We start from the raw sequence: 11,812 nt of genomic DNA on the forward strand, positions 1-11,812 counted from the left end.
GCTGTTTTGAACAGACACACCAAATTATTATTTTGGTGGAAAAGATGTTGCAATTGGGAAACGATTGTCCTTTCAACTTTGGGAGAAATTTCGCAACGTGCATTCAATTCAGAATTTCTATCACTGATGAAGTACAATTGTAAAAATTTATGATTCTCGCCTGAGAATGGTAGAAGGGACCCTACTCTATGATAAATTTGCCCTTTTACTTTAAAAGTAGACATAAACTGATCTGGATTTTCGATTTGGGCTCCAAACGACGTCATTGGAAAAACATGAGTTATATTTTCTGATTTTTGACAAAAAACGCTTAGATTCTGACGTAGTTCCAGTAAGGAAAGTCTTCAATGGCTCTGGTGGTGCAGCCAATAGAGGAAGTTTAACTTTTCCTGAGGCGCAACACATTCCCATTGTTTCACCATCTAATTTCAAGGCCTTGCAATAGGGACAAATTTTAGACATAGTCCCGATTTGAACACATCTACTCAAGCTATAATCATCGACTGGGCTTTACCTGAATGCCAAGCGATAACTTTCAGGTTGCTCTGATTCCTCGGCATGCTTTCTTTTCTTACTTTCTCTATCAGCAGCAAGCCTGATTTCTTGCTGTTCTTGTGATTCCTCGGCACGATTTCTTTTTTCACTTTCTCTTTTAGCAGCAAGTCTGGTTTCATGTTGCTCTGGTAGTTCCTCGGCATGCCTTCTTTTTTCACTTTCTCTTTTAGCAGCAAGTCTGGTTTCGCGTTGCTCTGGTAGTTCCTCGGCACGCTTTCTGTTCTTTCTTTCTCTATCAGCCTCAAGCCTGTTTCCTTGCTGTTCTTTTGATTCCTCGGCACGCTTTCTTTTCTTACTTTCTCTATCAACCTCAAGCCTGTTTCCTTGCTGTTCTTTTGATTCCTCGGTACGCTTTCTTTTCTTACTTTCTCTATCAGCAGCAAGTTTTGTGGCATAGACTCTTTGAGCATCTTCCTTCGCTGTTGCCATTGTAAGTTCATCAGTCATTTTAAAGTTAAACATTAATAGATTTCTACGTGAAAGCATGTCTTAAATATCTTTAATGACGTCACCGTCATAACAATAATGACGACAACTAACTTCATGACGTCAGTCAACACACAAACATGACGTCACCCGACAGACAGACACATCCACAGACAACTTATTATATATATATATATATATATATATATATATATATATATATATATATATATATATATATATATATATATATATATATACTAGCTGTTGAGGTGGCGCTTCGCGCCACCCCAACAGCTTAAAACCCAACAGTTTAAAATGACTGATGAACTTACAATGGCATAAGCCGATGAAGATGCTCAAAGAGTCTATGCCAAAAAACTTGCTGCTGATAGAGAAAGTCAGAAAAGAAAGCGTGCCGAGGAACTCAGCTTTACCAACTCAGCTACTTCGACGTGAATACATTCGTTTTGAGCAGCTTCCTCGGGTGTTGCCATTGTAGGTTCTTCAGTCATTTTACAATTAGAAATTTCTCTTTCAACGGTCTTCTTACAATGAAAAATTTGTCTTTGAACGATATTTTTAAATACCTGTGTCCTGTTCGTCATTTATATTGCCTGTGTCCCGGTCGTCATTTGTGTCCCGGTATCCCAGTCTGTAATTTCTCCTTGAGTGTCCCGGTCGTTATTTATATTCCCTCTGTCCCGGTCGTCATTTGTGTCCCGGTCTAAATTATTATTTTTGTGGAAAAGATGATATATATATATATATATATATATATATATATATATATATATATATATATATATATATATATATATATATACACACATATATATATATATAATATATATATATATATATATATATATATATATATATTTATATTTTCTTTTTAGTTTTTTTGTAGTTTTTACCTTTTTTAGTTTTTTTCTTCTTTTGTATTAATGCTAAAGCCAAGGTTCAAACCTGGAGCCTCTCGGACCTAGAATCTGAAACATAACGCCGGTCTGTAATTTCTCTTTGAGTGTTTTTTCTTTTTAGTGTTTTTTAGTTTTTTACATTTTTTCTTTTTTCAGTTTTCTTTTTCTTCTTTATTTTTCAGCTTCACTATGAAATACATATCGCCGAACCTTTGTTTTTTTTAACTAAAATCTGGTAGGCATTGATGACCTTATCCAAGTCAAAATCCCAAACCCAATCATCATCGCTATCATTTTCAGTTTTGATATGTTTTGACTCTTGCTTTACAGGTGGATCTTCATCTAACTGCGCGGTTTTGCGTTCTTTAGCCTCAAGCCTGTTTCCTTGCTGTTCTTTTGATTCCTCGGCACGCTTTCTTTTCTGACTTTCTCTATCAGCAGCAAGTTTTTTGGCATAGACTCTTTGAGCATCTTCATCGGCTTTTGCCATTGTAAGTTCATCAGTCATTTTAAACTTAAACATTAATAGATTTCTACGTGAACATATATGTCTTAAATATCTTTAATGACGTCACCGTCATAGCAAAAATGACGACAACTAACTTCATGACGCCAGTCGACACAGAAACATGACGTCACCTGATCCACAGTCAGACAACTTATTTTTATATATATAGATAGATATAATTCTAAAATTGTCAGGTAATTTTCTATTTTGAAATAAAAACTAAAAATTATTGCTCAGACAACATAAATATTTTTGATATTTACATAATAGCTTTAGTGGTTCTGGACTGAAAACTAAATATGCTAATCAAATTGGGAATTGCAATCTTTTAGGTTGAAAAAGCAGATCCATTGGAATCATGAGAATGCGTGGAATAAGAAAAGCCTCACCCTCAAAAGGCCCTGTCAAGATTGTTGCCTCTATTACGTTATAACAGACATAACACGTCATTTGTGTCCCGGTGTCCCGGTCTGTAGTTTCGTTAGTCGACAAACATGACGTAAGACGACAAACAACTTCATGACGACATATAGCTCAATCCTTATAATGACGTCAGTCGACACACAAACATGACGTCAGTCGACAGACAGACAAACAACTTATATATATATATATATATATATATATATATATATATATATATATATATATATATATATATATATATATATATATATATATATATATATATATCTATATATATAAAAATAAGTTGTCTGTGGATCTGTGGATCTGTGGATCAGGTGACGTCATGTTTCGGCTGACGTCATGAAATTAGTTGCCATCATTTTTGCTTTGAAGGTGACGTCATTCAAGTTATATAAGACATATGTTCGCCTAGAATTCTATTAATGTTTAAGTTTACAGTGACTGATGAAGATGCTCAAAGAGTCTATGCCAAAAAACTTGCTGCTGATAGAGAAAGTCAGAAAAGAAAGCGTGCCGAGGAACTACCAGAGCAACGCGAAAGCAGACTTGCTGCTAAAAGAGAAAGTGAAAAAAGAAGGCGTGCCGAGGAATCAAAAGACCAGCAGGGAAACAGGCTGGAGGCTGATAGAGAAAGAAAGAACAGAAAGCATGCCGAGGAACTACCAGAGCAACGCAGAAGCAGACTTGCTGCTAAAAGAGAAAGTGAAAAAAGAAGGCGTGCCGAGGAATCAAAAGACCAGCAGGGAAACAGGCTTGAGGCTGATAGAGAAAGAAAGAACAGAAAGCATGCCGAGGAACTACCAGAGCAACGCAGAAGCAGACTTGCTGCTAAAAGAGAAAGTGAAAAAAGAAGGCGTGCCGAGGAATCAAAAGACCAGCAGGGAAACAGGCTTGCTGCTGATAGAGAAAGAAAGAACAGAAAGCATGCCGAGGAATCACAAGAACAGCAAGAAATCAGGCTTGCTGCTGATAGAGAAAGTAAGAAAAGAAAGCGTGCCGAGGAATTACAAGAACAGCAAGAAATCAGGCTTGCTGCTGATAGAGAAAGTAAGAAAAGAAAGCGTGCCGAGGAATCAGAGCAATCTGAAAGTTATCGCCTGGCATTCAGGTACAACCCAGTCGATGATTATAGCTTGAGTAGATGTGTTCAAATCGGGACAATGTCTAAAATTTGTCCCTATTGCAAGGCCTTGAAATTCAATGGTGAAACAATGGGAATGTGTTGCGCCTCAGGAAAAGTTAAACTTCCTCTATTGGCTGCACCACCAGAGCCATTGAAGACTTTCCTTACTGGAACTACGTCAGAATCTAAGCGTTTTTTGTCAAAAATCAGACAATACAACTCATGTTTCCAAATGACGTCGTTTGGAGCCCAAATCGAAAATCCAGATCAATTTATGTCTACTTTCAAAGTAAAAGGGCAAATTTATCATAAAGCAGGGTCCCTTCTACCATTCTCAGGCGAGAATCATAAATTTTTACAATTGTACTTCATCAGTGATAGAAATTCTGAATTGAATGCACGTTGCGAAATTTCTCCCAACGTTGAAAGGACAATCGTTTCCCAATTGCAACATCTTTTCCACGAAAATAATAATTTAGTGCGTCTGTTCAAAACAGCCATCGATTTGATGCCTACTGATACTCATAAAATTGTTATTTCCGCTGACAAAACGCCTCCTGGCCAACATGTGCGTAGATATAATACTCCGACTATCGACGAAGTGGCAATCGTTATGGTCGGTGATCAGTTTTTACCTCGAGATATTATTCTACATAAGCGAAACGCTCAGTTGTTAAGAATTGCTTATCTATTGCTCTATCTATCTATCTATCTATATAAAAACGAGTTGTGTGTATGCATGTTTGTTTGTTTGTAAAAAGAGCGTTTGCATATGACGTCATTATTAGTACATACGGCTTTGTATATGGACAGACAATGGGAAAGCCAAGAATGTTGTATATTCGCAATTTTTACGTAGTTTGAAACACATATATAAATCTATCTATATTCACAGGTGGGACACAGGGACACAACTACAATGGCGCGTAACTAATATGGCGCGTAACGACTTACGCGCGCGGGGGGGCTTGGGGGGGGCGCGAAGCGCCCCACCAACTAGGTGTATATATATATATATATATATATATATATATATATATATATATATATATATATATTAATTTCTTTTCAAACAAGCCATTAAATAGTTCTCTATGATGTTCTAGTACCTCATTAACAGTGAAGAAAAAAGAATAAGAAAAGAGGAAATATCAGTGCTACCCTTGCAAAAAAGTGATTTTCATTGTTTTCATTTTGGTTTCCTTGGAAGTTTCCCATACAGAGTTTTTGGCCAAGGCAATTCTATGAGCGTACTTTTTTTTCAATCCGATATTCCTTTTTCGGGGTTCAAGCCATTTTTTAATTCGAATAGATTTGTTTTTGAACTAATATTTAACTATCAAGACTAACCGAGATAATAGTTACAATTCCTGTCTCAGCTAAAAAGACTAGCTTTTCTCACTAGCCAGTCTTTAGACTCATTTTAAGTTTTTTTTTTATTACTATGGGCTGCGACTCGTTCTTTATTAGATTTCAGCTACCAATACTAACAAATATTTTGGGGTAATCTTGAAGATACCTAATAATTGCGCTGGGATGTTTTATAAGGAATGGCTTGGAAGCGCAGTTGAAAGTTAGTTAAATTTGTTGAGTGTCATCCCTTTTGTGTGTCTGTTTTGCATGTATAGCCCCTGGCTTTTAAGTACACCCCTGTATCTATCACGCATAGATCATGAATTGTTGTTAAAATCATACGTTTGATGTGGCTTAGGTGTAAATTTATTAGGTTAAAAGCAAGGAAAGCTGATTTTCATTTTTCAGTCCCCCTTTTAAAGAAAAAATGGGCCAGTGACACTGAAATGTGTGACAACCAAGTCTCACCAAACTGAATTGTGTGAGTCCTATTGCATCATTGCACCTAAAATGTGGTCCGTCATGTGTGACGTTACTTGGCTAATATAGTCTTAAATGAAGGCAAAATGAAGAGGCTTAACTATTATGGAACACAAGCAAACCTATACCAGCGTCTTGATACCATTGAGCAGAAATTAATAAAATTTTGGTTACTTCTGGTTTACCTTATGATTTCACCTCCTGAGCCTTTATTATAGTCAATCAAACAGTTCGTGGTAACGAACTGCAGTAAGGAGCGACCTGGCTCAACAGTAACCAAAACTCTAAAAAATTGAATTTTGATATCAATAGCTACATCAAAAGAATTGCATTTTAATGCTGATTTTAAATATATAAGTTTAATCAAGTTTAGTCTTACCCATCAAAAGTTACGAGCCTGAGAAAATTTGCCTTATTTGGGAAAATAGGGGAAACACCCCCTAAAAGTCGTAGGATCTTAACAAAATGACACCATCAAATTCAGCGTATCAGAGAACCCTACTGTAGAAGTTTCAAGCTCCTATCTACAAAAATGTGGAATTTTGTATTTTTTGCCAGAAGACAAATCACGGGTGCGTGTTTATTTGTTTCTTTTTTTTCCCCCAGGGGTCATCGTATCAACCAAGTGGTCTTAGAATGTCGCAAGAGGGCTCATTCTAACAGAAATGAAAAGTTCTAGTGCCCTTTCTAAGTGACCAAAAAAATTGGAGGGCATCTAGGTCCCCTCCCACGCTCATTTTTTTCCCAAAGTCAACGGATCAAAATTTTGAGATAACCATTTTGTTCGGCATAGTCGAAAACCATAATAACTATGTCTTTGGGGATGACTTACTCCCCCACAATCCCTGGGGGAGGGGCTGCAAGTTACAAACTTTGACCTGTGTTTACATATAGTAATGGTTATTGGGAAGTGTACAGACGTTTTCAGGGGGATTTTATTTTGTTTGGGGTTGGGGCTGAGGAGAGAGGGCTATGTTGGAGGATCTTTCCTTGGAGGAATCTGTCATGGGGGAAGAAAAATTCAATGACAAGGGCGCAGGATTCTCTAGCATTACTATAAGAAAACAATGAAAAATAAACATGAAAACATTTTTTCAAATGAAAGGAAGAAGTAGCATTGAAACTTAAAACGAACACAGATTATTACGCATATGAAAGGTTCTAAAAATACTTTAGCATAAAGAGCGAGGTATTTAGGAGGAGATAAATACCTTGCTCTTTATGCTAAAGTATTTTTAGTAATTTCAACTATTTATTCTACGGCCTTTCTGATTCAGGGGTCATTCTTAAAGAATTGGGACAAAACTTACGATTTAGTATAAAGAGCGAGGTATTAACGAGGGTACAAACCCCCTCGTATACATAATGAAAAATATAAGGTTATGAAAGTTTGTTATGTAAGTTAATTCTTAAGTTACGTATATTTTTTACTAATAAAAACGTTCGTTAAAAATTAAAAGTTCTAGTTGCCTTTTTAAGTAACCGAAAAATTGCAGGGCAACTAGACCTCCTTCCCCACCTCTTATTTCTCAAAATCGTCTGATCAAAACTAGGAGAAAGCCATTTAGCCAAAAAAAAGAATTAATATACGAATTTCATTTTAATAATTTATGTGCGGAGAGACAAAATCAAACATACATTAATTCAAAAACGTTCAGAAATTAAATAAAAAAACTATTTCTTTTAGCTGAAAGTAAGGAGCGACATTAAAACTTAAAACGAACAGAAATTACTCCGTATATGAAATGGGTTGTCCCTCCGCAATCCCTCGCTCTTTACGCTATAGCTTTTAATTGTTTTAAAAAGTAGAATTGTGGCAAAGAGTCAAACTTTAGCATAAAGAGCGAGGGATTGCGGAGGGGACAACCCATTTCATATACGGAGTAATTTCTGTTCGTTTTAAGTTTTAATGTCGCTCCTTACTTTCAGCTAAAAAAATTAGTTTTTTTTATTTAATTAATAGTAGGAGCAGTTTACAGAAATAATAGGTACGCTATATATGCTGTAGAACGACTTGGAAACACAAAGAAACAGCAGAGTTAAACTGGGCCAGAAAATTAAATAATATCTACGTGTATTTGTGAAGTTATCATAGACAGAAACATTTGATATGGAGTCAGCTAAGGGCTTCAGTGTTACTTTTCTAGCTGACTCGTCATCCAGTTGACTTGAACATGCTATTGCCTTTTCTTAATGAATAAATATAAGCATTCGAAGACAGTGATTATACTGAATCCACAGCTAAGACTTAGTAGACCTCCAACAGAGGCTGAAAATGAAGATAAAAGTTAATCTGGTGATAGAAAATTCAGTAGCTAGTATAACCTGGATTCTGAGATTTAGTTTAAAGGCTATTCATAGATGGTTCTATAATCTGCTTCAAATGATGGAAGGCAAAAGAAAATTCAAAAAGAGAATACCGTCTTTCCGATGAAACTAACAAGTGCTTAAATGTGCTGTGTAAACTTCGAAAGGAATTGCTCATCTTTAGCGGTCTATTCGAAACTTAATAAATATATTAAATGGATATAAGATTAGACAATTGTTGCTCTGTAAATCCGAAAGGAATGGATTTAAAAGAATCAGTCAGCAAATGGTAAATTGTAATACTAGAGCATTAAAACTAAGTAAATTACCCCAAATATCAAAATTTCGAATGAATGTAGGATAATTGGTGAAGTATAGCTGCAGATAGAATGAAAGTTCCACTCACTCTGTAAAAATATTTTTTGAAAAATGTGCATTCTACATTTTGTGCATTAACTACATTTGTTGCTCATAAATTCTTTCAGCAAAGTGATATAAAACCTAAGAGTAAAGAGTAGTGGGCTAAGGAAGAATCAGTCCTCCTCAAAGACGAAATAGCTTCTGATCGTTCTAAGTTTAAAAAAGGTAATCAGATTAACGACGCTTCTTGACTATAAGGTCCCTGCGTCGTCCATGTATAGTGTTGCTACAGCAAGGTTCGATCAGTGGGTCCCGTTTTACCAATCTAAGCTCAAACCCACTGCACCACCACAAGACGTTTTAACTTTTAATGTGATTCTAAACATTCTTTTTAAAATTCCCATAGGCGCTCTTAGTATCAAATATTTTGATAGACATTAGAAAAAAGTGTTCTGCCCTTCCCTCTCAGCCTTGCACAACATTTTAAATATTCTTGTCATTCCTCCCATCGCCCTCCTTTCTCCAACAGTACCTGAATATTTTAACTTCATACCCTGAGCTGTTTTTAAGATATTACTGATCGTCCTTTTTGATAACCTAGATGCACATACTATGTTTCGAAAAAACACTTCCAAGTAATAGCTAGAAGTCAATTGACCCCTCTGCCTCAAAAACCTTGCAAGTTTTTAATTAAACCCTAGTTCTTCCTGTGATATTTCAGGTAAGTTGAAAATTTAGGTGTGCATAGCTTCTTTTGATATACTTAGGGATGCTAGTTGGTTCTAGAGAATAACGATGTAAGACTATGCAAATGTTGTCCTAGCGAATAATCCCTAACGGTTTCTTGATGATCAAATTGGCAAGGCCAAACATGGCTGCCTCTTCCACTAATTCCTCTCAGTTAATAAGGATATTTGACATAACTTATGGCTATTATCCCTGGGGAATACGGCATTATGACGATTCCTGAAATACACTTATTAGGCCTATCGGTGTTTCTGAAGTTTTGCAGAAACATTTTTTATATAAAAGAAACAGAAAAACATAAAAATTTCCATCCAATATCTTAGTGGGATGAATGGGGAGGGATAGTAGCAGAAAAAGCAAGGGACAGAGACTTGTCTCCGATCACTTTCATCTCCATAAAAGAGACAAGAACTATCAAATTTCAAATGATGGAGACCCTAAAAAGTTTCCATGACTACCTATGTCCAGACAAGATAACTAGGGGAAAATGTTTGCTGGCCCTTTTCTGGTTCTTTGTGGGATCTCATTTTTGATGAAATGGATTTTTTTTAATTTTTCTTTCTGTAATTGGAACTCTTAGCCCAAGGACTTCAGATTAAAAAATCGAACCAATCGGAAAAAGGTTATGGTCCTAGTTTTGAAGAGACAGTGCCCCGGGACAATTTTTTGTTACATTATTTTCCTGTCATTCAAGGAATTACAAGTGTAAGTTCAAACTGATTAAGAAAACAGTAATTTCGGGCTATTCCTTTGACCTTGAGCCCCCCCCCCCTATCGTGATGTCTGATTTTTGCCCCAGAGTACTATCCTTGAACAGCTTTCATTCAGCTGTCCACCTAAAACTAAACGCGCCCACCTGTTTCCATTATGAAACACTTGTGTAAAATAATTGGAAATTACCAACATTACAGCCCTTGCCTCCTTTTAGGTCTTCATTGTTCTTGGAGACAAATCAATTTTGTTCTTTCAACTATTATGAACAAAATGACTATTCAAAAATTTTACCAGATCTCGTGAGAATTTCGGAAGGTGGGTGGTAAAAAGGTCACAGCAGAGAGGATTGCTTCACAATAAACATTTTCGACTGTCAAAAAGATGTCTAGACATTTGAATTTCAAATCTAATAGCCCCCTCTAGAGTTTCTACGACCATACATTTCATCCTTCATAACCAAGAAAAAAAAATACATCGAAGGAATATGGCTCATTACTTAGGGCCCAATCTTTCCGCATTCATACCACGAAATATATCGAATCAACATGTGCTCAGAACAATCAGAACAGGTTAATAGACTAAATTCTTCTTTAATTAATTTCTTTCTTTAGAAAACATAGTTAAATAGGAATGTTAAGGAATGATATGGAAGGATATTTACTTTTATAAAACATGCCTTGAGTGTTTTGCAAACTTACATGTAAAGTCCACCCAAGAGTAGCGAATCTGTCTGATATGCTTGTCAAACTCTGGTCTGCCAAAATATATTCTCAGGATAGACAGGTTTGACCTAAAATAGACAAAACTTATTTTAAATTATAATTATCGTCAATTTACTTTTTTCATCGAAAATTTAAAATATTTGATTGCGAATATAAGAAAATATTTAGGTAGGGATCTAAGCAGGGGGCTGGGGGTGCACCTAGGGATGCAAGGTTCCCGAGAAGTTTATTAGATCTGAGTAGTATTCCTCAATATATTCAAGAAAAACTCCCTGCAATGAAATCAAATAAGGGACTAATGCTATCCAATTCTTCCCCTTCACTTCCTTAAAATACCTTTTCAGATCCGGACATGCCATAAAGATGATCAAAACCCTTGCCAAGATTGTCTTGCCTTTATTCCATTTAGGAAAATACCAATAAATGTTTTGTTTTATTTTGCGTTAACTGGCAACGTCGCATAATCCGGGTTGCAGCGATAGCTAGCAACCTAGAAAAAGACGATCACGTCCCACACTAAGATATACAAAAACCCATAACTCCTACAATTAGAGTCAATTAAAAAATGACACAAGTAGAGCTGCCTTGTCCAATACCCTTATATAGGAAACTAATTTTCCACTGGCTTGAATAATGTAAAAATTCATTAGCTTGAAAAACAGAAAAAGTGGCTCAAAGCAGAATATTCTGCATCGATGGCATATTTTTTTTTTCGTTTTTCCCTTCTCTACAGCTAGCGAGGCACTGGAAAATCTAAAAAGCTGTTTAATGGCTTACTTGAAAAAAAATTGCTACATCTCATCCCTTTTGTAATCAAAAAAATAAGTTTTCAAAATCGAAGCAATTTTTTACGAAAAATTTCATGTTTGTACAACACTATAGTGGCAATGGTTATTAAATCACCTTGCATATGAAGATAAAAATGGTATTTTTAACATAATCAAAAGTGCGTAGAATATAGTTATATAAAATAGGGTAGTTCCTTTAGGGTTTTAACAAAAAATCTGATTAGTGAGTGGAAATTGGAGAAATTCCTTATAAGTAAGATAATTTTACTTCACGGATCGCTAAGCTATCATGTAAACTGCAAAATGTTTATTGTGTTTGAGCAATGATTTTATTCTTCTTTAATTCAAACTAGAGAAAATCACGAAAATTTTAATGT

At 35.7% G+C, this 11,812-nt stretch overlaps 1 long non-coding RNA gene across 1 annotated transcript; it reads right to left on the reverse strand.

Annotated features, from left to right (window-relative positions):
- Nucleotides 1–7,854: 7,854 nt before the first annotated feature.
- LOC136035082 (uncharacterized) lies at nucleotides 7,855–10,730 on the reverse strand. Its single transcript, XR_010619323.1, has 2 exons — nucleotides 10,624–10,730; nucleotides 7,855–8,066 (listed from the first exon to the last, which is right to left on the reverse strand). It is a non-coding gene; the product is annotated as an uncharacterized LOC136035082 (long non-coding RNA).
- Nucleotides 10,731–11,812: the final 1,082 nt, after the last annotated feature.

The sequence above is a fragment of the Artemia franciscana genome, chromosome 13, assembly GCF_032884065.1.
Source record: "Artemia franciscana chromosome 13, ASM3288406v1, whole genome shotgun sequence".
Taxonomy (NCBI): Eukaryota; Metazoa; Arthropoda; class Branchiopoda; order Anostraca; family Artemiidae; genus Artemia; species Artemia franciscana.